General features: G+C 38.9%; 1 protein-coding gene across 4 annotated transcripts in view; it reads right to left on the minus strand.

The window, feature by feature from the left end:
• The window catches only part of MTUS1 (microtubule associated scaffold protein 1), a 231479-nt gene that overhangs the window by 161501 nt on the left and 44002 nt on the right, over positions 1-25976 (minus strand). The window contains exon 1 of one of the 4 annotated variants that reach the window (XM_063458076.1): positions 18913-18990. The exons of 1 other annotated variant lie outside the window; for it this stretch is intronic. The gene's annotated coding sequence lies outside the window, so the exon portion shown is untranslated. Of the gene's footprint in view, positions 1-18656; positions 18991-25976 lie in introns of those variants that run through there. 2 more of the 4 variants (XM_063458075.1, XM_063458079.1) reach the window with 2 other exon arrangements.

A 25976-nucleotide genomic window follows, 5' to 3' on the forward strand; every position in this document is an offset into this window, starting at 1 on the left:
AACAGGCATATGCCACTGGACAATATGTAGCAACAGACGGGACATTGCTAATCCAGGCATTTACCATCTACACTGTCCTATACTTCAGCGAGTTAACTGTCCAATGACTCATGAATACCCTTTAGCCAGTCCTGCCCAGCGATATCTTTTAGTTGCCTGTTGCTTTTACTAGTGCAACTATGCTTGTGTATTCTGCTCATAGCCCACATACATCCTAGTGCTAATTACCACCATGCGGTGACATAACTATAGACCACTCGAGCGGCACCCTTGCTAGCGAACCGGCCTGTAAATAGGCTGCTGGAACCTAAATAAACCCTCTATCCCGGTCTGGCTGGCATAGGCTGCTGTTAAATATCATACCAAGGCCTAGCTGCACGATACACTATGTTACATGATGTACAATGTATGGACCTACCTGCCCTTTGTTAGCATAACTAAACAATACAACTGTCTTAATACTGCTGACACAGTTTAACATGTTGCCATCTTGGCCTCCACGGCTCAGTCTTAGCTTCAATCACCTACATTAATGATGCTCCACATGATAATACTCTTTAATGTAAAGCTTATGTTCGCTGTATTGCATCTCTTTAGAGCTTGCTTAAACTCGTCTCCGCTGAACGACTCATAAAAAATAAAAACAAGGCATCATTTTCCTAGAAATGTAACTAATAATGTCTTCCTGTAACCACGTTAAAGATATGTACTACATATGCATTTCCCTTTCTTTATCTTGTATCCCTCATATATGCCTTAATAAAAGAAAGATTTAAAAAAAAAATATATATATATATATAAAAACATCAGTGGGGACAGTGGGCATCCCTGGCGAGTTTCATTTGTAATTTCACATTTTAAGGATAAAAAAACAGTAATAAAGACCTTCGCTGAGGGTTTCAGCCCAATTGCTAAACACCCTCAATTTCACCAAGTGCCCTGTAATTAGCCTGCACTGGTTTTTAATGCAAGCAGTACTACTACTCACAATAAAATACAAGAGGGAATTGCACTTTGAAAACCATGAGGGAGAGATACACATACGCACAAAGGGGTGTAGGTTCTGCACAATTCCAAGGCAAAGTTAGGATCTCTCACAGAAAGGAGAACATTTTAAATGACCAGCCACTTTCTGGATATGGGAAAAAGAATTACCATTAGTTACCATCAGCCTCCAGCCTCATCAGCGGTTAGCTTTGGTGAATTTGCTGTGAGTGTAAGACCACGTACTTGCAAAAGATACCTGCTTAATTTACAATAACTCGACTGGGAGCAGGAATTTTGCGCTATCAAAGAAGAATTAACATTTAACAGAGTTAAAAAGTCAAACATCACTTTTATCTAGAGTAGGATTCTACAAAATCTGGCCCTCAAGATGTTTCTTAACTACAACTCCCATGATTCTTTGAAAGAAATAGCCTGGAAGGCCAGATAAGACTTTGAAAAAAAAAATTTAAAAAAAATTAATAGATTTTATATAGTTTTGTAAATCTATAAGTTGGGGAGGAAATAAAAATGAAAGAAAAAAAAAAAACTAATTTAAGGCCAGTATCCGTATAACCCCAAAACTAAACTATACATTGCAAACATATACAACTGTCACCTTTGCAAAGACCACCAACTTTGACTACCAGTGGGTGTCTGGCGGCCAGAGGTGGGCAGGAAAAGGAGAGTGCTACTGACCTGTCCCTTGTCAGACGCAGCCATCAGAGACCGGAGCCAACGTCACTGTTGTACTCTCACACAAACGCAAGTACGGCATTAAGATCTATGGAGGATTACGGAAGACCTATATAGATCTATAGACAGAACCTATTCCCTGCAAATGTCACAGGTGATTGACACTACTAGATGTCAATAGCTCCACCCAGTATCTACAAGTGTCAGGCGGAGGAAATATACAGAGAAAAAGGATTCCCTACTTAGTCTCCGTATACCACTGTGTTGGAATTTCAGTGAAACTGTCAAAATTTATATTTCATAAAGAGTCTATCTTTATAAAATACTCATACCGCTTTAAAAAAAAAAAAAAAAAAGAAAAAGAAAAAGAAAAAAGCAATCTACGAAGTTAATAGTTCCACTGCATTCAGTGATTCCAGAATGACTCACACTTTGCCGTCAAATGATTATCCAACTTGGGATGGCAATGATTAAAATAAGCACAGTGGAAACGAAGCCACTCACATAAGGCAAGTTAATAATATGCAGAAAAAGGGAACACTCGTAGTATACATCATAGAGAGAATAAAAAATAAAAAATAAAAAAGGCATTCATTAGAACTACAACTTATAGTCCCCGTAATATGAATATTTTCGGAAGCTCTAAAAAGAAGTCGTTCTTTAATTGGTATACGTATACTTAAACTTCACTGTACATCAAATATATAATTGAAAATAAATAAATAAAACTAAACTACTTATGAAATCCTTTCCCAGTGGAGATTTAACGGTTATATAATTTCAAAATAGCTTCAGTATGAATAGTTTCCTAAATCATTTTACATTCCCATACAGTAAAGGCCTAAACGGTCACCAAGCAGTGGTGCTTACAGTGACCAGACATTTTGCTGCCGCTATAGTTGACATTACGAAGTACCATACCCTATGCCAAAGTGATGTAGGGCATTTAACAGGGCTACAGTTTAGATCAGTAGCGACTAGTTTTCTGTATCTGTAGAACTCTACTAGTAAGTGGAAGCACAGCCAAAAGAAAACCTGGCTGGTACAGAGTTCGAAAGTCTAAACAACCTGGGTGCTGCCAGAAGAACAGAAGGACTCTTATTCCCAGGTTCTCATGACTACGTACATTGCTATCAGGTGGGAGTGGCACATTGGCAGACACTGAATGCTGTGCCGCGGGATACAGACTACAGGATAAGAAATGTACAGATCTTGAAACAAGAGCAGCGGCTGCACAGGTAGAGGAAAAAACAGAAAGCCCATTGATATCAGAGAACGTTACAAGTTTCACCTACCTTAACAGCAGTCAGTAAAGGACTCCGTTTTTATTTCAATCCATTATTAACCAGCATGATGAACATTGTTTGTGACTGGCTGTCTTATTATTATTATTATTTATATAGCGCCATCAGATTCCATAGCGCTGTACAATGGGTGGACTAAGACATTTAATTGTAACCAGACATCGGACGTACAGGCACAAAGAGGTGGAGGGCCCTGCTCTATGAGCTTACATTTTAGAATGGGGTATAGTGACACAAAGGGTAAAAGTAGGGGTACGAAGTAGGTTGTTAGAAAAGTATTCGCTGAGGGCGTAATAGGTAATTTATGACAGTTGCAGGAGAGGAGTCATGGGGGATGAGGGATAAAAAAAAAACCTGCTAACAGTTTCATTGATATGCTTTCTTGAAGAAGTGAGTTTTCAATGATTTTTTTGAATGAGTGGAGACTGGGTGAAATGTTTACAGAGAAGGGAGTTCCACAGAAGAGGTGCAGTCCTGGAAAAGTCTTGGAGGTGAGCGTTAAAGGTGGGAGTATGGACAAAGTTTATACGGCAGTCAGTAGGGGCCTCAAAGGGAACATACTTGTGTATTAGGGAGGATAGGTAGGCTGGAGCAGCATTATGTAGGGACTTTTAAGCAAGTCTTGCACCCATTTCAAAATTATTGCCTAGCCAATACAGAAAATATTTTATAAGCAGGTTGGTGGAATACGTTAGATGCCAGAAATCTACACAATCGATCCAACTGGCAGATACGTTTTGTTTTATTTTTATAATGCATCACTTAGACATGGTTTGCATTGAACAAGTATGCAGTAGGTAAAGAAAAAGTTTTGCACTGACAATACATTAACAAGGTACTTTCCTATAAAAGAGGAAACAATCAAACTAGGTATAACTTAGATGGGACATGTTCTAGAGGCAGAATTAGCAGATGGGAAATGCTCAGTTCCCAGAGTATGGGCAATAGATATGCTCGAAGAGCCAGTGTTCAAGAGTAATAGAGGCACAGCCCAGCCATATAAGAGGGTACTCCCGGTGTACGGGATGTAGCTTGCTGAGAGGCCTATTGGTATGGTGACAGCAAGATGGTTTAACCCCTTAAGGACCAAACTTCTGGAATAAAAGGGAGTCATGACATGTCACACATGTCATGTGTCCTTAAGGGGTTAAGGTATATTTTTATTGTCAAATTGTCAAGAAGAGCAGAGAATCAAGACTCTGCTTAATTTGCTTCTAACCTAGCGGTGGATACGGGGGGTGGGAGGAGGAATGGGAATATTAGTGATGCCAAATCTCATTTAAATAAATATGTCCTTAAACTATCATATGTAGTACAGTAATCAACGAAAAGAAAAAGCATGCTTAAAGAGAAAAAAAATTAAAGGAAAAGAAGAGCATATTTGCATATATGGCAACATTGCCCAGTAACACTCATTCATTCTCAGATCATGGTGGGTAGTATAGTCCCCCAGCGCAAATAAGTTTTAAGGGTTTGTGAACCTCCAGCCCTCGGAGTAAAGGAGGTGATGTGGTCGTGATCCCAGGTACCTGTTTGGGTACACGAGGTTGGGCCGTTGGTACGGTCAGCCAGTCCAGTGCCTTCAAGAAAGTAAGTACCCCCTCGTACGAGGTGAGTGTGTGGGTGGTTCTGTTGTGGATCACCACTAGGGTCCCAGGGGCTCCCCTTATGTCTGCGATTTGCAGTTGAGAGGTGATAGTCCCTATAGATTTGCACCATAGGTAGGTATTCTTTGGAAAAAGGTTAGAGAGGATTCCTCAAAAGTCAGGCGTGTTTTGCCTCTTAGTGCAGTTAGGATCTGGATTTTGTCTTGAGAGGATATGCACCGGGCCACATTAGATGATGGTCTGGCAGAGCCATTTATGCAGTATAATCAGTCAATGATCACTTTTTTGGAAGCCATGTGGGGAAAGATGGATGCCAGCAGTATAATATGGGAGCTCTTAAGCCGATACTACAGCATGAATGCCGCGGTTCGTGACGTTTTGATGCTGCCGGTCTTCCAGGGCTGTTCGTTGTATGGACAAGGTGGCCTGATCAGCTTGGAGCTTTTATACAGTCTCTTTTATGGCAGTAATGTCGGTCATGACATAGAGGATGTCCTCCTCAGAGGCCTGTACACGATCAGTAATTGCCTGAATGTTAGTCCTTAGGAGTGTTAGGTCTACTGTCTATAACTTATGAATGTCAGCCAATAGTAGTTGCAGGTCGCGTCGTAGTGGGGGCCGACCAGTCATATATTTCAAAAGACTGGAGCAGGCCTGCCAGGGGGTTAGGAGTGGTCTCCGGTACTTCTTGCACTGGGGTGTCACCGCTTGGGTCCCTGTCATCTGCAGTGGCGTCCTATTCTAGGCATGTGGTCCGGCTGCCAGCTGGATAGTTTTCAGAGCTGGATGGGTCTTGGCAATTAAGATATGTAGCGAGATTTGGTGGATGTTGTAAAAGCTGTTGAATATGGCATCTGCTCAGTTAGGCTAGCCGGCTCTGCCCCCTCAACCCCCCACCCCCCTGTTTTTCCCCAAGCTCCTTAAATGCCATTTTTCCCCTCTCTCTTCCTACCTGCAGTACATCTGTTTCACTGCAATAATACAGCTGTATCTGATTTCATATAGAAAGCTATTATCAATTGCAAGGTTTTCTGGAAGTTGTAGCTCATGTGTTTCCCAGTAGCAATATTGGGAAGGGGAGGGGAGGGGGAGGGGAGAAGAGAAGAGAATAAGTTATTATAGAAGCTTCTCTTCCAATAAAATACTGCTGGGTAGAGATAACAACATGCTCTTCACTGCCATAGAAAGCCACAGGTTCAGGAGAAAGTTTATGGGGAGAGCACATCTGGACAAGGATACCCAGAAAGGAGGAGGGAAGGGAGGGGGATAAAGAGGCTTTGCTGTAAAACATTCATTCAATGTTACACACATTCTGAAAGCCCAGTGAGGTTATTCCCCAAGTGGGACATTCACAAGGGAATTGCGGGAGGAGGGTTAAGGGGGAAAACAAAAAAAATATATAAACAGTTTTAAAATATTATCCAATTCCACCATTTACCCAAGTCTATATTTTTTTTAGCCTATAGTCTGAAATTTTGTGATCAATTCTCCACAATTCCTGTTTTAGCAAATCACTTTAACATAGTAACCATTCCCCCCATTACAACTGGCATCCAAATTGTTGGGCCAATCTAAATCTAGATCAAATAACACTCTCCTAGCTCCTAAACACTGACTGCCAATTACGCCATTTCTATAGCATGCATATTGTATTGAAAACCCACATTAGTCTTACTTGCTAGCAGCACTGTATCCACCAGACTTAGGGGAAGGCAAAGCTGCCTACACACGATATGAACAAACTCTGGAGAAAGAAGAACTTGCTATATAAACCGTTGCAAACAGTCTTAAACTGTATCTTGTAGCAAAACGATGCCATAGTAGCACACGTGCCGGGTTTAAGCCTAAATAATAGATGACCACATCAAATGTTGATGGCAGATATCCATTAATTGAGGACTTTAAAAATAATCTACTTGAAACTGTAGAAGGGCATATTTTATTAATATACATTAGTAACAAAGCTCTCTTTAACCATTTGAGTGACAGAAGGAAGAAGTATAAAAGAAGGTAGTTTGAAAAAAATAATATATATATATATATATATATATATATATATATATATATATTTAAAGATAGACAGCACTCCACGGACTCAATCTTCAAGTAAAATTTAACTTTTATTGCTCCAAGTTAAAAATCAACGTTTCAGTCTGGGCAGTCAGACTTTCATCAGGACTGCCCAGACTGAAACGTTGATTTTTAACTTGGAGTAATAAAAGTTAATTTTTATTTGAATATTGAGTCTGTGGAGTGCTGTCTACCTTTCTCTTTATATTTATTTTCTTCAGTGAGTGCAACACCGCTTGTAATTTATATACACACACACACTATATATATATATATATATATATATATATATATATATATATATATATATATATATATATATATATATATATATATATATATATATATATATATATATATATATATATATATATATATATATATATATATATATATATATATATATATATATATATATATATATATATATATATATATAATTTACTTTTTAAGAAAAGCATTGAGGGTTCTGGAAAACTGCCACTAGCAATACACACAAGAGAATTTCACTCTAACATTATATGGACGGGCCCCAGCAGGCTTTGTAACCTCACCCCTCATGAAAGATTCATTCATACCCTGGATATCTGAGCAGAAAGGAACCTCTCTGCTATTGTAAGACAGCCAACAATAAAACAAAGGACCAAGTACATCGCGCCAGCCCCTAAAGTCACAGCATGCACCATCACAATGAGGATGGAGACGGTCTGATGCAAAGAAACACGAGGGGAACCGCACTCACATAGACACCAGGGCAAATATTACATTAATAATTCAACCTCTTACTGGAAGGACGGAATGGAATAAGAAATGACAAGTACACACTCGAACAGGACACAATAGAGTCTACAAATGTATCATAACCCATCTCTTTCACTTGGTGGCAGTAAGCAAACTTCACAAGGATTGATAAGCCCAAGAACATGCCAAACAAACCCAAGAACATGCCAAAAAAAAAGACAAATTTAGAAAACACACCACCAAACCAAGATTACAAATCGAACATAGTGAGACACAAATGTTTAAAGCAAGGAGCCCAGACGCCCCGTTGGACATGACATTAGTAAGCAGAGGACTGCAGAGACCAAAATTAAGAAGTGGTCTTGAAGTGACACGAGAAACAAAGGCTACACTTTAAAGCAACCAAACTGATGGATTAAAAAGCAAGCAGTATTTCACAGCAAAAGATTTAAAGCTCAAAATAAACAGGACATGCTTCCTTGCAAAAATAAAGTATTTACCTTCTAAAAGGGTCTGCGTAAAGTGGCTGTCATATGTTTTAAATCTTTTTTATCCTTGAATCAATTAATTTTTTTTTTTTTTTTTTTTGAAAGATCATTCAAATTGACTGTTACATTGTATAAGAAGCAATGGATATTGTTCACTACATGAGAATTACAACTGCAAGTTTGGATTATATTTTGCCTATGAGAAATTGTACTAACTTCTATTACAGCAATATATATTTTTTTTATAAATATTAATATACAAGCATGTTTCAGCAATATATAATCTGGCCTATGGCGTGATCTAATTGGAAGGGTAGACAATTTTTTTTTTCCCCCACCGATTTTATTTGTAAACATTTTTACATGCAATATTTGCTGTAGCAAATTGATACACCTGTAGTGCTAAATTGAGAACTATAGTGATCAGTATTGATGGCACTTCACAGCAGGGCAACAATGTGATGTTATATTTTCTCAGATTAATTTAAAGGATCACAATAGTGTCAGAAAAACAAACTCATTTTCCTGACACTATATAACCCTTAGGTCCCCCCAACCCTCAGGGTCCCCCTTCAGCCACTTACCTTAATCAAGCGTCTGACTCCCTCGGCGCTTGTGACCTCTCCTCCCCTGCCGACGTCAGCTCCCGAGTGGAGCGGAATGCGCATGCGCAGCAAGAGCCGCACGCGCATTCAAACAGTCCATAGAAAAGCATTTCTCAATACTTTCCTATGGACATTCTGCAAGCTGAATGAGATTTTCGCATCCAGCGTCGCAGAAGCGCCTCTAGCGGCTGTCAGGAAGACAGCCACTAGAGGCTGGATTAACCCCAATATAAACATAGCAGTTTCTCTGAAACTGCTAGGTTTACATATGAAAGGTTAAAACCTGGGGGACCTGGCACCCAGACTACTTCATTGAGCTGAAGTGGTCTGGGTGACTATAGTGTCCCTTTAATTTATCGAGATAACCCATGGAGATGGCTCCATGTTGAACTAATATTTTTATAAACATTATGTCCAACTTTATTACTCATACTTCTAAAGCACCCATTAAATCGTGCACCGAAATGAACTGTCCACATGCTCATCCAAATCTATGCTAGGTCTGTGCTTAGACTGCCCATCAGTGGCATGTCAAGCTACACATTAAGAATATCTCAAAAATAAATCTGCAATATTGTCCTAGAACCATGAATTCTGTACATGCACTCAGGGAAGCCAGAATGGGGGGGCATTTATTAAAGTGTCACCAACACTTATGTCTAATTTTCAGCCTCAATTTTAAGAATCAGATTTTTAAATTTAGCTTTTATGTGCATTCTGTCATTTTTGACAATACACAATTTAAATTTTTTTTAAAAATGTAAACGATATGAATTTTGCAACTTTATACAACAGAAAATTGGTTTCACTTCTCTTTTTCCAACACTAAATTTGTTAGTCTTCTAAAATGGAAATTTCTGGAAAAAAACCCAGAAATTACTATAAAGAACACTTTATACACATGAAGCACCTCAAGCATGCACAAATTATGTTTCATGATTTTTATTGGGGGGTGCACACTTTAAATATATATATCCCCCAATTGTGTGACAACTGGGGAAGTTTTCTCCAATTCTGAGGAGGAGCGGAAGATGGCCCGGAGGAGGGTGTTAACAGAGTAATACCCACAAAGCATAAATATATCTGTGCTCGAACAGAGGAAAAGTGAGTAAATCTTTATAGTTTACATTGAATAAACTGTATCTTTGTGATATATGGTGTATTCAATGTAAATGGGAGCAATTCAGAGGGACTCTATAGTCACCAAAACAACTGTAGCATAATGAAGCAGTTTTGGTGTCCCTGGATCTCACTGCTCAGTTCTCTGACATTTAGGAGTTAAATCACTTTGTTCATATAGCGCTACCCACACCTCGCTGCATGTGACTTACACAGCCTTCCTAAACACTTCCTGTAAAGAGTCATCTAATGTTTACACTTCCTTTATGGCACAATCTTGTATAATTTAGAATGAATCATCTCCTGTTCTGTTATTGGCTTGCAAGACCCTACAGGAGCCTCCTGTATGTAAAACCTCAACTTCCAGAGTAGGAGATAAAAACTTTTAAAGCAAGTTAACATCAGATTGAAAGTGAAGACATTTTATTTTCATGTAGACTGTATCAGTCACAGCCAGGTGAGGTGCGGCTAGGTCTCTAAATACAGAAAGAGAAGTTATTTAACTTCTAAATGGCAGAACATTGAGCAGTGAAACTTCAGGGACATTATCTATACACCAAAACTGCTTCATTAAGCTATAGTTGTTTTGGTGACCATAATGTCCCTTTTAAGGTAAATTCAATTATTTATAACAAGTTCACTTCAACAGGACACATTCACTACCCAATCAAAGCAGCCAAATGCACAAAGGCAGAATTTAAATGTTCCCAGTAGAATTATGCATTTGATTTGAAAATAACAGATTCATCAGAAATTTCAGCAATTGGTGGGTTTGTTTAAATTCCGGGAAAAATTTTTTTTTACGTTTTTATATTTGTTGTGCAGATGCAGACAATAGCATCAGCAGTTGTACAAATAGGTTAAGTACATCAATTCCAATGAGGAGAATAAGGCATTTGTGGTACATGTTATGACAGAAACTCATAAAAAGATTATAACTTTCGTAACTTCAAATTGTCACATGACCAAATCATGAAACAATGGGTGTGCCATTTCATTTGGAATTCCATCCATGGCACCAAAAAATAAACAAAATATATATTTATTTTAAAAAAAATAAATAAAAAAAAAAAAAGAATAGGGAGGGAAAATGTGCTTATCACTGTACCACAAACTGTACACATTGGCCCATTTTCACTCCCTTTTGGTTAATCTGAATTTTTTTGAAACCATTGTATGGCCAAAATTTATCCGAACTGAAACACCCAGGGCGGGGCGGAATGGAGCTTACCGTGCGGCAGGGTTGGATCTTAAACTGAGAGCAGGGGGGGGGGGGGGGAGAGAGCTAAAAGTACCGGGTAACTGCTGCATGGGGAAGCAGGTAGGAGTCCCTGCTTCCCTCAACAACCAGTCTCCAGGAGCTGCACTGCCTCCACTCCTCCATAATGAACAGAGGTAACTATGCGTAACTTCTGCCTGTGTGTGTGTGTGTGTGTGTATAACTGTCTGCACGTGTGTGTGTGTGTGCGCACGTGTAACTGTGTGCGTGAGTCTGCGCGTGTGTGTGTGTGTGTGTGTGTGTGACTGTCTGCCTGTGTGTCTGCATGTAAGTGTATGTGTGTGTGCAAGACTAAGTGTGGCTGTGTGTGCGGGGCTGTCTGCCTGTAACTGTGTATGTGTGTTATTGCCTGATCCTGTGTATGTGACTTTCTGCCTGCGACTGTGTGCATGTGGTGGATTTGACAGTGTATATGTATAACTGTGTGCACATAACTCTGCAAAAATATACACACACACCTAAACACATATTTGTATCTGAATTAAATACCCATGACACAGGCAATAAACCCAGCACAAATATCACATACAAACAATACACGCATGTCACACACCGTTAATACACCAGTTACAAATATCACACACAGCCAACACATAGCATACATATCACACACAGTCATCACACCTATCACATACACAGACAACACAAACATTACATCATATTATAGTGAGATGTATTACAGTGGAGTTCTGGTATATAAAATGCACATTACTCTGTGTTTTATATTTCGGGAGCTCGGTGATACACCAATAGACACAGAGTTGTATTGTTGTATAGTGTACGATCTTGTTACAGAGATCCACATTACTGGGAGTTTTATTGTTGTAGAGATCTCTGATAAATGAAGAAGTAGCGCATTACTAGAATTTTTTATTCCAAAGAGGTCAAGGTAAATAAGTATAATCCATAGCTCCAAAGCAAAACCACTCACAGTATTATGTGATATACTTGGTCAGCTCCTCTGTAATGTAGGGGAGGCAGTCTGGCACTTCCGGCCTGCACTTTTGTTGGCTGTAGACCATAAGTAGCTGTCTTCCTAGCTTGGGATAATCAGAGCACTGCCACAGATTACCACAGGACACTGCAAGTCCCTGAACTTGCGAGACAGTTACACATGACCTGTACCCAGTGGAGGGGCAGACCAGATTCAGATCAGCATACCACTCTCCCAACTAGGTAACAGGAAAGAAGGAACGAATATTTGTTTTGAAATCATTATTAATTTAATAAGTCCCCTATACAATCACTACACTCCTATACACACTATACATGGAAGACGGGGGGGAGGTGGGGGCGCTGTGAAGATTTTTCGCAAAGGGCGCCTAAAGGCCTAAGGCCGGCCCTGGAAACACCACTCGGGTAAATTTCATACTAAAGAACTATATTTATTTTTAGGCTGAATCGATTCAGCCAAACCACATTTTTCTACAGTGCACAAGCATACTGTATGCCCAGCCTTTTCAGATCTTACCTCTAGTAACTCATCCCTAACACCTGCTGTTTGATAATCAACAGCTTCCATACTTGCTGGAGGTCTCCATTCTGGAAAAAGCCTCTCTTATAATAGCATGCTTTGCTACCTTGTGTCTGATTTCTGACTCTCTAAACTCCTGCCTTGCTTTCTGCCATTCAGTATGTGAGGTCAGAGCTACCAGCTTAGTGTAGCTCACATTACAAGACAATGGGGGAGTAACACATTCACTTTTACAATCATTTGAGTTGCTAAATTGCTTCTCATTATTCTATAAGCCAACTGGACATAGTAGTCTGCAGGAGGCTTATTTGCATAGCCCTTGCAAATGCTTTTAGTATGCTTTGTCCATCAGGAATCTAACTACACACATTAACCCCGACCATGCCAATAAAACAGCCCACTAACAGCCTATAGTAGAATTGCAAAAATAAGGAAAAATGGGTCAACAGAAAAAGGGTCCAAGACTAACTCCTCCTAAAACAGCAACGCCTACACGCACTATAACCACTACAACAAGCCGTAGTGTTTTTGATGCCTAGCATGACCCTTTGAAGTTCACCATTCAACCCAAACCTGACAGTAATTTAGATTTTAGCAGACAAAATTGCACCTTTACATTGTATCACCTCCAAATTGGAAGTAAAAGCACTAGTGAATATTTTATATCAGGGAGCTGTAACTATTTAATAAGATACAAAATTAAGTCGCAGCCTCCTAGGATGCCTTTCCCTCCCTCATATACTACAGGATTAGTTCACAAGAAAAGCACAGTTTGCTTGTTTGTTTAAAGTTTTCAACCAGCCATGCTTGCACATACTGAAAGGTGTGGATTTATACACTAGTTTTTACGTATCCTCTGTTTTTATCATTGGTGCAAAACATTTAAAAACATATTTGGAAGTGAAAGTGAAGGACATGTTTATTTGGTTTTTGTAGCTTTACACCTGTACAGGCTCTTTAAAAACACACAATAATGCTGTTACAATATTAAAATTGTCAACAATTTCTTGGGGATTAGCAGTCAACGATTGTAAGGTACATAATCCATTACAAAAGTTCAAATGTTACAAACGTTTACGAACTAACATGAAACTAAAATCACCAAACCCACAATCTGTACATAAGACACATTCTGAAATAAACTAATTAGAATGTATCATTTATGTGTTATATGGCTTCTTTGACTCGAGATTTCCATTGACCAAGAAATGGAAGGACCAACAATTTCCTCCCTATTACAAATATAGGAGTTTTACTGAGCCACATGGGCTTGTTTTAAATTAGAATTTTAGCACTTGCTAGCCAGCCACCACAAGAGTTAACCCCTGAAGGATGGAACTCCAAATTACAAAGCAAACAAAAGATTTCTCGTTCAATGTGTATTGGGGGGTATCAAGCTCTAGCTTGACAAATTGCCGTGATGCAAACAAAATATCTCCTCATACAGAAACACTGAGTTAATGCATCTCTATGGGTAATATATAATCTTCCTGCAGAGCTTGGAGATGCCTAATGTTAGTCTTGCAAACTTTGGAAGACATGCCTTTTCACCTGCAGGGCTAGTCCCAGAACCACAACATTAAAGAAACACTATATGGTCAGGAACACAAACATGTATTCCTAATCCTATGGTGTTAAAAAAAAAAAAAAACTATCAAGCCCTCCTGGCCCCACCTTGCCCCCTTAAAATATAGTAAAGTCTTACTTTTATTCCAGTCTACTGCTGCTGACTCTACACCTTCTTATGATGTGCATCCTTGGCTGACATCATCAGAATTGTTGATCACAGCCAATCACAATGCTTTCCCATAGGCTGACCCTGGACAATCAGCATCTCCTCAAAGAGATGCACTGAATCAATGCATCTCTATGAGATAAGTTCAGTGTCTCCATGCAAAGGGTGGAGAAACTGAAGGTCAGTCACACTGTGCGGCACTGCCTCAGGAAGCACCTCTTGTAGCATCTCATGAGTGGCATCTTGTAGCATCTCACTGTAGTTGTTCTGGCGACTATACTGTCCCTTTATGTTTTAGTGGTTCTGGTGTCAATATTCTGTTTCAACTGCAGACACTAAAAGTTGTTAAAAGATTGCACTAATGCAACAGTGACTTGCGGAAAAAAAATACCTTAAAATGTTTTTATGGATATAGATCTTCATTCATACAGTTACTAGATATTTTTTTTTTATTTAAATCCATACCTTGCTGTAAGTGGTTAATTGTTGAAAAGTTGGCTTGCCAGTTCCACAAGGAACATTTTTTCCTGCTGCTTATCACATGTGAAATCTCCCCATGTCATTGTATATCTTTTATCTTTTGGCTGGCATTATTGTATTCTAAAAACTTCATTGTAAAAACACAAACCTTTTAACACATTTTCTATGTTGCTAGATAAATATGACTAACAAGCCACGAACATGGATGGGGTGGGGGACACTATTCCTGTAGGTGGATCGCCTGTGGTAATTCACAACCTATTCTATGAACTAGGAAGATATTAGCAGCTTTCAGGAAAATAAAATAGATTATACTATATTTATTACATATATGGCGAGGGAGCGACCCTTAAACAAGCTCTTATAGGGGGCACTATAAATGCCAAAAAACTTAAGCTTATCTTAATCAAGCAGTTTTGGTGTATAGATCATGCAGTCTAACTGCTCAAATTCTCTGCCATTTAAGAGTTAAACTACCGTATATACTAGAGTATAAGCTGAGTTTTTCAGCACATTTTTTGTGCTGAAAAACCCCAACTCGGCTTATACTCTAGTCAATGTCTGTATTATGGCATTGCCATAATACAGACTGGGGGTTGTGGGGGCTGCAGAGCGGTTACTTACCTCTCCTGCAGCTCCTGTCAGCTCCCTCCTCCTCCGCGCCGGTCCGTTCAGCACCTCTGTCAGCTCCCAGTGTAAGTCTTGCGAGAGCCGCGGGGTCATAGTGCGGCTCTCGCAAGACTTACAGTGTGAGCTGACAGAGAAGCTGCACGGACCGGCGCAGAGGAGGAGGATGCTGACAGGAGCTGCATGAGAGGTAAGTAAGAGCTCCCTGCCAGCCCCCCTCCTACACAGTGCCCATCCACTGGACCACCAGGGAGTGAGAGCCCCCCTCCCTGCCATGTATCAAGCAGGGAGGGGGACGAAAATTTTTTAAATAAAATAAAAAATAATAAAAAATAATAATAATTAAATAAAATTAAAAAAAAAAAAAACTTAAAATAATAAAATAAAATAAAAATTGCCCACCCCCCACCAAGGCTCAGCTACACACACACACACACACACACGCTGCACTCATTCATATACACACGCTGCACTCATTCATATACACACTGATTGCATTCATTATATACACACACTGTAAATAAATATTCAATTAATATAAATTTTTTAGGATCTAATTTTATTTAGAAATTTACCAGCAGCTAGTGCATTTCCCACCGTAGTCTTATACTCGAGTCAATAAGTTTTCCCAGTTTTTTGAGGTAAAATTAGGGGCCTCGGCTTATATTCGGGTCGGCTTATACTCGAGTATATACGGTATTTTTGTTCCTAATTATGCATCCCTAGACATAATTCCCTTGCATTTGACCTACACAGTCTCCGTACACATTTCCTGTAAAAAGAGATTTAATGTTTAAACATCAGTTATAGCACAGTATTTAATTTGGAATGCATCTCCTGCTCTGTTGATAGCAAACTAGAGTCACCTGTGTTTGATTAAAGTTTAATTAACAGATCAGGAGATAAAAATGGCTAAAGTAAACACACTGTGCTGTCAGATCTGATTGAAAATGAAACCATTTTTTCCATGTTGGTTAGGAGACTCACAGCCAGGGTAGATTTGGTTACGGCTGCATAAAGAGAAAAAAAAGTGATTCAATTCATAAATGGCAGATAATTGAGCAGTGAGACTGCAGAGTCATGTGCACACTAAAATGACTTCATTTAGCTAGAGTTGTTTTGGAGCCTAGATTATCCATTTAGAGTGAACCATTACTGCAACACATATATTGAAGGGAGGAAGCCCAAAAAAAAAAAAAAAGGAAAAAAAAAAAAAATAAAACAACATTTTTTGCCTAGGGATAGTTGCAATTTCACCAGGGAAATTAAGCTGGACAGAGGAACAGCATTATGTAATCACGATTGCCGACCAAAAACAGGAGTGTTGAGATGCCTATGTATACAGTGTATCCAGGCTCTGCACACCAGACAGGGTTCAAGGTGCAGGCTGTGCAAAGAGGCCTCAGAAACATCTGCACAGAATAGTGGCTTTCCCAAGTCCAAATGTGATACACCACAAAGGGTAGTTAAGAATGGATATAACGGAAAGTGGATATACCTAGCTGTTGCTTTTTACCTTTCTAACGTTACCATTAAACTGGAGTAAGATGTACTACTTCGATTTAGAGATTGTTCTTTTTGTTTTTAATCTACAGGGCATTTTTTTAAATAATCTGTAAATTAATGATTTCCAGGTACCTTCAAGCATGGTGGACACACCACATAAAATCACCTTTCCGAATTTCTTACTCAATGGTAATTCGGGAGCTTCTCTGCAAAATACATGCTCTCTGCAGCCTTTATGTGTAACAGTAACGTTCACAAAATTAAACAAAAAAAACTGTCAAATTTTACACTGTTACATAAGATAGATTTATTTATTTGCCTTTGACTTATGGATTGCGCATGCATTTACTTGCCTAAGGACACATGACTTATGGATTGCGCATGCATTCTGTCTCTTTCTAGGTGAATGCAGTAGCACCATGTCCTTAACAAAGACAAAAGGATTCAATTCAGCAATACATCATTAAATCTCTGGCTGAGAATTATGGTAAGAGCAGTAAATATGCTGGAAAGCATGTAATACGAATTAAAAGTTTCACACGTGTATTTTACATATAAAAGGGTTCCCGTAAAAAGTTGGCTAATTATAGCACAGTTTATGCTTTTAACATCTATGCTTCTATAATAAAAGATTCCTGGCAGAAATCCATCTTTATACCCTGCTGCGTCAAAATAGGAAAGCGCTCTTATGATTAGTCATATTATCATAGGTGATTATTATTTGAAAACAAGTATAAATGCCACTTGGACATCATTATACCTACGGTACAGGAACAAAAGGAGAAATAAATTACTTTGAAAAATTTATATAGACTTTTTTTTCTGCTTGATATCTATATATTAAGGTTGTCAAACTCCAGGCCCCCAGCTGTTGGACTACATATCACATCATGCTTTGTCCATCTATTGCATTAAAATTATTTTGATATTGATCAGGCGCCTTCGTGATTAACTCCTATTTGTTGTTTGTTCGTTTTTTGAAGAAAAAGGAAGTCATTTAAAATGCATAAAAGATCAAATTGATTAACCACGAATGTTTTCCTTTGTCCTACAAAAAGATCTGCAAGTAGAAATGTGTTCAATGTGGAAACCACCAATCAGAATAGAGGACTCTTCCTGACACTGCTGCATTCCAGTGCGTGATGACAGCTTCGAGTGTTGACAAGGATTAGAATAGAAGGGAGATTAACAGTCACCTGCAAAGACAAGTATGCCATGCGAACACAACTAGTGTGTACAGAAATATCTACACAATAAAGTCACACATCATAAGACAACAAGTCTGCAAGACTGACTGCCAGAACAACACTCAAAGCCATCATCTGAGATGGTTTTCATTCCATCTCTAAATCACGGGTTCTCAAAATAGCCACAAAGCCCATGGACCCAAAGGGGTACCCGGAAAGATATAATGTGGCTTATAGGGTAAACAAGGGATCCAGGAGAGTAGGCAAGAGAACTGCACTTCTTAGGCCAAAGCAACTACATTTGAAAAATTCCTTAACTGCATTATTTAATTTTTTTAACAATTTTTGCAACTCAGATCAAATGTCAGCGTTCAAAAGTCAACTCTTCTCAATTACAAGTTTAGCGAATAACCAAAACATTATGATGAAAAAGGCAGAGAAAAACAGACATGGAAAAGCACATGAAATTACGCATGTGTTTACAATTTGTGAAGAATGCTGGAGGAGTTTGTTTTTTTCCCCTCTTCCTTAACGTGTAAAATAAAGGAGACACTGCTAAAGATAATATTCAGACAACAATATTAAACAGTTTTCTGCAAGTGTCTTTTCTATGCATGCCAGTAAACAAGGGGTTAAAACCTGTCATCTAAAGACAAGTCATTTCCACACAGGCAATCCTTGCTTTGTAAACACAGAGACTTCACGTCCTCCCACCCAGCACAATCACACTTTACGCTACAAACCTCGTACTCACCTATATGGGAACGTACAAAAATACAAAGGACTATTTAACGGTGCAGAGAATGAAGCCAGTCACTTCCAACGTTGATCGTCAAAGTGAAGGGGAAATTAAAGCATTTTGTCGTACACAAACAGCAGAATCCAGAAAGCACTCCATGCAGTTAGCAGGCTAAGCTCGGGGACTCTCTTTCAGACTGTAAAAGAATTTCCTTTAGAATCACTGCCAGTATTACTCATGCCCATTGCCAAGTCATTAAGCGAGCACTTACCCCTCATACACACACACCAACCAAAAACCCTGATGATGCTTTTCCACACAAGATCAAGGTCCACGATGTGAGATGTGCCTGATGGAGTGGGCAACTGCTTCAGAAAGCATGAGGAGGAGGGACTCGGCAGGGTTGCATATCAGCATTCAGAGTTGCCTAGCAATTGCATTGATCATACTGAAAGAAAGCATGAATGAAGCAAATCACAACACAGATAGGGAGGGAGGGAGAGGTATAGTAGATGACCGAGATCAGATTCCCTTATCCTCTTCAGAGACCACCATGAACGAAGCTTCCTAGTCAACTGTGTCTAATTATAATCTGCCTCGTACAGTCTTGCAGACTAAGCATTTTCTACCACCCACTATCCTACCCAATACTTGGCATTGCAATGCTTTATTAAAAAGGGAAAGCACACTAAACCGGATCTGCACAGGATCACGAAGAAAAGCTTAACAGTCGCATGGCCAGTCACACGCCAACACGGAGAATCTGTTACGGGACAGGTACATACAACCCAAGGCATTTATTCAATGTTTTTGTCAAATGTTTTATTATAATGTTGCAAACTGTAATAAGCACCCCCTCCAGTCGTTAGTTTAAAGTGCAGCAAATAAAGGAATAGACCAGAAATAGGTAACCTTCGTCTCTCCAAGGTGTTGTGGACTACATCTCCCATGATGCTTTGCTAGCATTATGGAATACAGAGCATTATGGGAGATGTAGTCCACAACATCTAGAGTGGCAAAGGTTGCCTACCCCGGTAGACACTGCATTGCTGGGTAGAATTTGAACTTCTCAATTACCTTGTTTACCAATTACTCCCCCATACATTTTGTTCTCAAGAATCTCTAATTAGCAATTTATATAGAACGAAGGTACAAGGACAGAACCTACTAGGAGAGTTTCTGGCTAAACCACTTTTCAGAAGGGGTTAAACAGTTAGAGCTGCTCTGTACAGGGATGCAGTTTATTTTACACAAAGTCACATTCCTTATTCAAAAAGATTTCCATTTGATGAAAGCTGGTGGCATGATGGAAAAACTTAAACATCTAAAAGTTCATAAAAACATAACACGTGTGTGGTTGTTACTCTATCATAAATAGAACTGTTAGAAAGCAGTAAGCCTCATTCATAGCTTTTGTTGGAGTGGACCTTTACTATATAGTAAGTTTTGGAGCCAATACTCTTGCGCAACTCATATTTATTACATGATGTATACTTTACTAAAAACATTCTTACACGGAATATAAGTCCTTTGTACCATTACCATTTGATACATAGTCACAGCCTCTCTTTCTTTTGGGCTGTTCAACAAATCAATTGACAGCTAGACTGAACAGAGTGCATATGTGCAGTGTGCATATCTCACGTGACTGCAAGCATTCTGCCCACCCGAGGGTATGCTCCCCAAATCCTGGGCATTATTAGGTCCTTATAACTGGCATTGAAGTGTGTAAAAATCGTTTGCTGGCTGACATATCAAGCATATCTCTAGTAGGTCACTCATACTACTTCCCCATCCCACTTTCATAGACACAGAAATCAATGTGCAAAAGATTATTTCATAAATAAGATAGACCTATGCTTTATATTTAACAGGATAATAAACTAGGACAGATAACTAGTGAAACACTACTCCTGGGCCAGAAATGAAAGCTGGTACATTAAGTCTACAGACTAGGACCATTTTGCATCCCCAACCAATTTGGTAATTGTCCCAGCAGCCAGTATTTTATTTGAGCGACTGCCATTAGATTGTATTATATTATACTACATTGCTTTGGTTATAAGCACACACAAGCTCATTTTCTCTTAAAATGTTTAGAACATATTGTCTAAATATTTCCACATTTAATTTCTCATTAATGTTAAAACAAACAGTAGCTGGGGCCACAGTACTTTCAGAATCAAAAAAAAAATTTGGTTTATTGACCCCGTACAGTCGCCAATGCTCAAGGCCTTAAATAATTTCTGTATCAATATATATCCACATTGTTCAGTTTCAAATATTGTCCCAACTACTTGTCTGATCCACTAGTTAATCTAATATATCATGGAAATATTTGCTGTCCATTTAGCAAATGTTAACCATTAAATAGAAAATCTTAATATTGTGGCAAACACAGGATCTTGATCTAATTAACTCATGGTTACTACAGCCAAGTAAAACACACATTTAAAGCTACAAGTCTAAAAAAAAAATGTTAAAACCAACTATTCCACCTACAATCCATTAATAAAAACAGAGTACTCTAAACATGTATACAGCTTGTACCCCAACAACATTTATTTCACAAGGCTGAAGTCAGTACTGTACCTAAAAAAAAATATATATAAAAATTTAAAAAGTCTCATGCTGGAACAACATATTCAATACTAAAAGCACTAAGGTTTTTAAATACAAAACTTTTCTCCACAAAGAAGAACTTTACTTTCACATTTTAGAAAAATGGGTAAAATGTATAAAGGAGTGGATTGCTGATAAGATTTAAAAAAGCAACAACAAAAAAACGCAAGAGGAAAAATAAAAAAGTAAACATTTCATGCCTGCAAGTGAATGAGGTTGTGCAATCATTTCACAACTAACAGCCTGACATGAGGAATAATCAAGGGGTGGGACATCAGGGTTCGTCAGAGAGTAAAGTTCAGTAGCCCAAGGATGTACAATGAGGATTCAGCCATCTACGTGCTTTATTTCAAACTAAATAAATATTTCCTGGTAACCAGCGCAATCATCAACTAAGAGACTTTAAAATATACAAAGCTCTATGTACGCTCACAACTAGCCGAATGGTTCAAAAACTCACTTCCACATAAAATGATTTAATTAAACTGGGCTTGAAGCAAAGACTGAAAAGAGTGGCAGTTAATCTACATAAAACTAATCCTTGCGCCTTTTTTCAAGTGCCCACTGTATCGAGGCAACACACAAGGCATTTCACTTCAAGTACCAGAGTTTATTAAAATGGCTGCCATGCTAGGCCAGTCAGCACATTAAACCATGGTTACACAATATCCAGTAACCTTACACTGGTGATGGCTAACCTCTGCACCCCGTTGGTTCTAAAATAAAAAAAAAAGATCATAGAGGCTATTCACAGGATTTATTTATTTATTTTTTTTAAAACAAGGAAATCTGGAATTTTACAGACTGGTGGTACAGGTATGTCTTGCTCTCCGTGACTTTATGCAAAAAGAGAATACTGTTCTTATATTTCTGTAAAAACTATGTAACATTGCTTTAAATAAATTGATGTAGGTGTCATTTTAAAATTCTGAGCATTTGCAAACATGTTTTCATGGCTGTAGTAGCCACTTGTTAATCCTACTAAAATAGTAACTATCATATCTATACTTATGTGATTATTTGTTTCTTTACCACAACATTAAAAAAAAAAAAAAAGAAAAGAAAAGAAAAAAGTGATGTTTAATGGCTAATATTTAAGGAAAAGGACATACACTTATTTAATACTATACAATGGAACAGGGTCACAGCTGGACAGTAGATGGTTATATGGGGTAGTAAAACACTGATACAGAAGATAGTGATGGCCCTGACAGGACCCTCTGCTTGCATGGCTGTAAACCGGTAAGTTAATGGTCTATGGCTTAGCTGTGAAGAGGTTAATGAGTCCACAAGGTCACCAAACTATTTAAGCAGTTATTTAAATAATCTCCATACGGTTTAATTTTTTTTATTTTACACTATAGTGTTCTAATCACTATTTAGTTTGGGCACTCCCCTGTGAGGGTTACCTACATTTACATAAATACATTTTAACTCACAACACGCTGTTCTCTATACTGTAGCATCCCCTCCTCAGCTGAGGTCATCAATACTGATAATTTAATCCAATCAAACGCTTTGTCATAGGAAAGCATTGGGAGTGTAATGCACATGCGCAATAAAAAGAATTGCAGCGCTGCTCCAATCGGCCTCTCCTTATAGAGATGCATTCAGCTCCAATTGACAGCCACTAGAGGTGGCCATGGCAGCGTTCGCAAACTTCAGCTTACAAGGACTGAATATATGCCCTAGAACCACTACATTAACAGCTAGTGGTTCTGGTGTCCCTTCATCCCGGGAGGTGGCAATTACAACATTCATGTAACCTTAGTTACTATATTAATCGCTCATTTAAATATTTTATTTACCCACAAAACCAATGGAGTTACTTCACTTGCAAACAGTGGAAAATTACATTTCAAGAATTAGGCAAAAATAACTAAGGTTGCAAATACAGCTCTATTGGAACATTTTCTTAACTCAGATTTTGCCCTAAAAAATTGAAATCAATCTTAACACTTTATCACAAGTCTCTATTCTATATACTGTAGCAGATTATATATGATCCAAAAAACTTCCTGAAAGCAAGTCAAACATCACAGGAAGTTTGTACAGAAAATGATGTGTGCCATCTTTAGCTGTCAATGCACAACATATCTGAATAAATAAAGCTATACATTATGAAGACTTTAAACTCTCACACACAAATTTATTTATTTGCCCCAAGCATACTTATAATATATATGCTAATGAGTTTCATTTACCGGGATGGTTGCCATCAAGGGCAGGATCATATTTGCTTGCTTTCCTAGCGTAATGAATATATTATGGAGTTTATAATTTTTTTTACTGAATTTTAATCCCAAATTTTAACACTGGGGAGCTGCTCTAGAAAAATTAATGTCTCTACAGCAAGCATGTCAAACCCGCGGCCCGGCGAGCCAAGAGTGCATGCTTAGTGTTAAAGCAGAGTAGACACCTGCTTTCTCCATATTGAAGGTGCCTACTGTGCTAAAAGTTACCCGGCCGGGGAGGAAAGGTTCCTGGTGGCAGCGAGGGAGCTCCCTCGCGCGCCATCTGTAGTGATGCCGGGTGCCAGAATATGACGTCATTGCAGCACCCAGCATTACTATACTGCGCGTGAGTGAGCAGTGAAGAGCAGGAAGGCGGAGCTCCAGAGAGAGGAGGGCCCACATCTGCTCCGAAAGGTAGGGAGCAATTAACCAAATTATGTGAGTGCAGGAATGTGTAAATGGGTGGGGGTGTGTGTGTCTGTCAGTGCTGCACTGACTGCAACTGGACAGTGGAGTACCCAAGGGTGCATGGAGGCACACAACGCCACGTCACATTCTGACATAACATCGACGTGCTCCACCTTCACAGGGTTTCAAGAAGTAGCGAGAGGATCATATTTGGCAGAGTGCGGACGGCGCCATTTGGGGTATACCAGAGTCTGGACTCCAGAGTCGCATACTGACAGCGGCAATGTGAGTGGAGTCTGCTTGTTGGCTATAGGGGGGTACTGGGATTTAGTATATGGGAGAGGGCGAAGGGGAGACTGGGATTTAGTAGCTGGGTTTTTTTTATACTGTACTTTTTTTTTTTGAGGCCCACATAAACTTAAACCTAGTTCATGTGGCCCATGCTAGAGTTTGAGTTTGACATGCTTGCTCTACAGAGAATAGACTTGGCAATATAGTAAGAGTGCTATAGAAGGCACGATCCGGCTGGCCAATTTAGCATTTAAGTAAATTTTATTAATTGTACTAGATAGCCTTCTGTGCAACCTATTCATTATTTCAATCCTTCAAAATTTACCGGTGAAAGATTTAAGGTTATTGCTATTCATTACACCGGGCATCTAACAAACTTGCATACATTGCTACAATCACAATTAATCATACAGCACCAACATATTCTGCAGCGCTGTACAATATGAAACCCATTTTTCACAAATTCACTTTTGGCCCGATCTGCCATGTGCTGTGCAACAAAATCTTAACGGAATACACTTCGCACAAAATCAACTTTATCTTAACCCGTAACAACATTCAGACATTCTATGCGGTTCTGAGAATAGTGTGCTTTAATGCCGTTAAACAAAGTGACTGAATTCCTAAAAAGCAGATCATTCATACCTTCCAACATTTCAAATGGACAAAGAGGGGCACTTTCATTTTAGGGGCGTGACCATGGGCGGAGCTAGTCTGATATATTTTAGGTGACTTTCTAATAATTAACATAACTACAATTTAAGTATACAAGAACAATCTTATTTACGCATACTGATTCCTAAACACATTATTGGTTACAAAACCCACAATTGTAAGTATTATTGCTGTGGAACTCAAGAAACACCTATAACATGGAGCTCGTAGAAAAAGGGGGCGTTAGAATAGAAAATATTTTGGCCCAAAATAGGGACTGTACCTCCTATAGAGGTGACCAGTGAGATTGCAGAGGCATGATCTACACTCCAAAACCCACATCATTAAAGGGACGCCGTAGGCACCCAAACCCCTTCAGCTAACTGAAGTAGTCTGGATGCTGTAACCCTTTTGCATTACATTGCAGCTCTAAGTCTGCCCTCTGTGGCTGTCTAACAGACAGCTACTAGAGGGCTTCCGGAATCCAAACAGACTTTTGGACCGTTATCGGACACTGGACGTCTTCAAAGACATCCAGCATCAGATTTTGCCCATAGGAAAGCATTGAATAATGCTTTCTTATGGAGAGGTATAATGTGCGCGCAGCCATTGCCAGGAGGAGCCTGACCTAGCACCAAGGACATCGGCGCTGGATTCAGGTAAGTGGCTGAAGGGGTTTTAACCCCTACAGCCTAGAGGGAGGAGGGACCCAACTAACCCGATAGTGCCATGAAAACAACGGCTTTTCTGGCACTATAGGATCTCTTTAGGTGGTTTTAATGCCAAGAGTGACCATTTAAAGCAGAATAATTGTTGCTAATTTATGTGATATACCCAATGTACCACTCAAAATTGACAGCCAGGACTAGCAGAGAGGTCTCACTTACTTCTGAAGTTATAAATGTAGAGGATACAAACCTGTAGATTTACACAAAAGTGGGGAGAAAAGATTTATTTTTTTTGCATTTATTATTTGTATGGATAAAATAGCAAAGCGTCAAAGGTGTGAAATGTTTCCTAATCAGATATTTCTGCCCAACTCTTCCAATTTGAAACCTCTAGAGTTTCCAGTTTTGTGAACCTCTTCGTATTAATAGGGGAAAAGACAGCATTTCACATTACTTGA

This window comes from Pelobates fuscus, chromosome 6 (genome assembly GCF_036172605.1).
Source record: "Pelobates fuscus isolate aPelFus1 chromosome 6, aPelFus1.pri, whole genome shotgun sequence".
Lineage (NCBI taxonomy): Eukaryota > Metazoa > Chordata > Amphibia > Anura > Pelobatidae > Pelobates > Pelobates fuscus.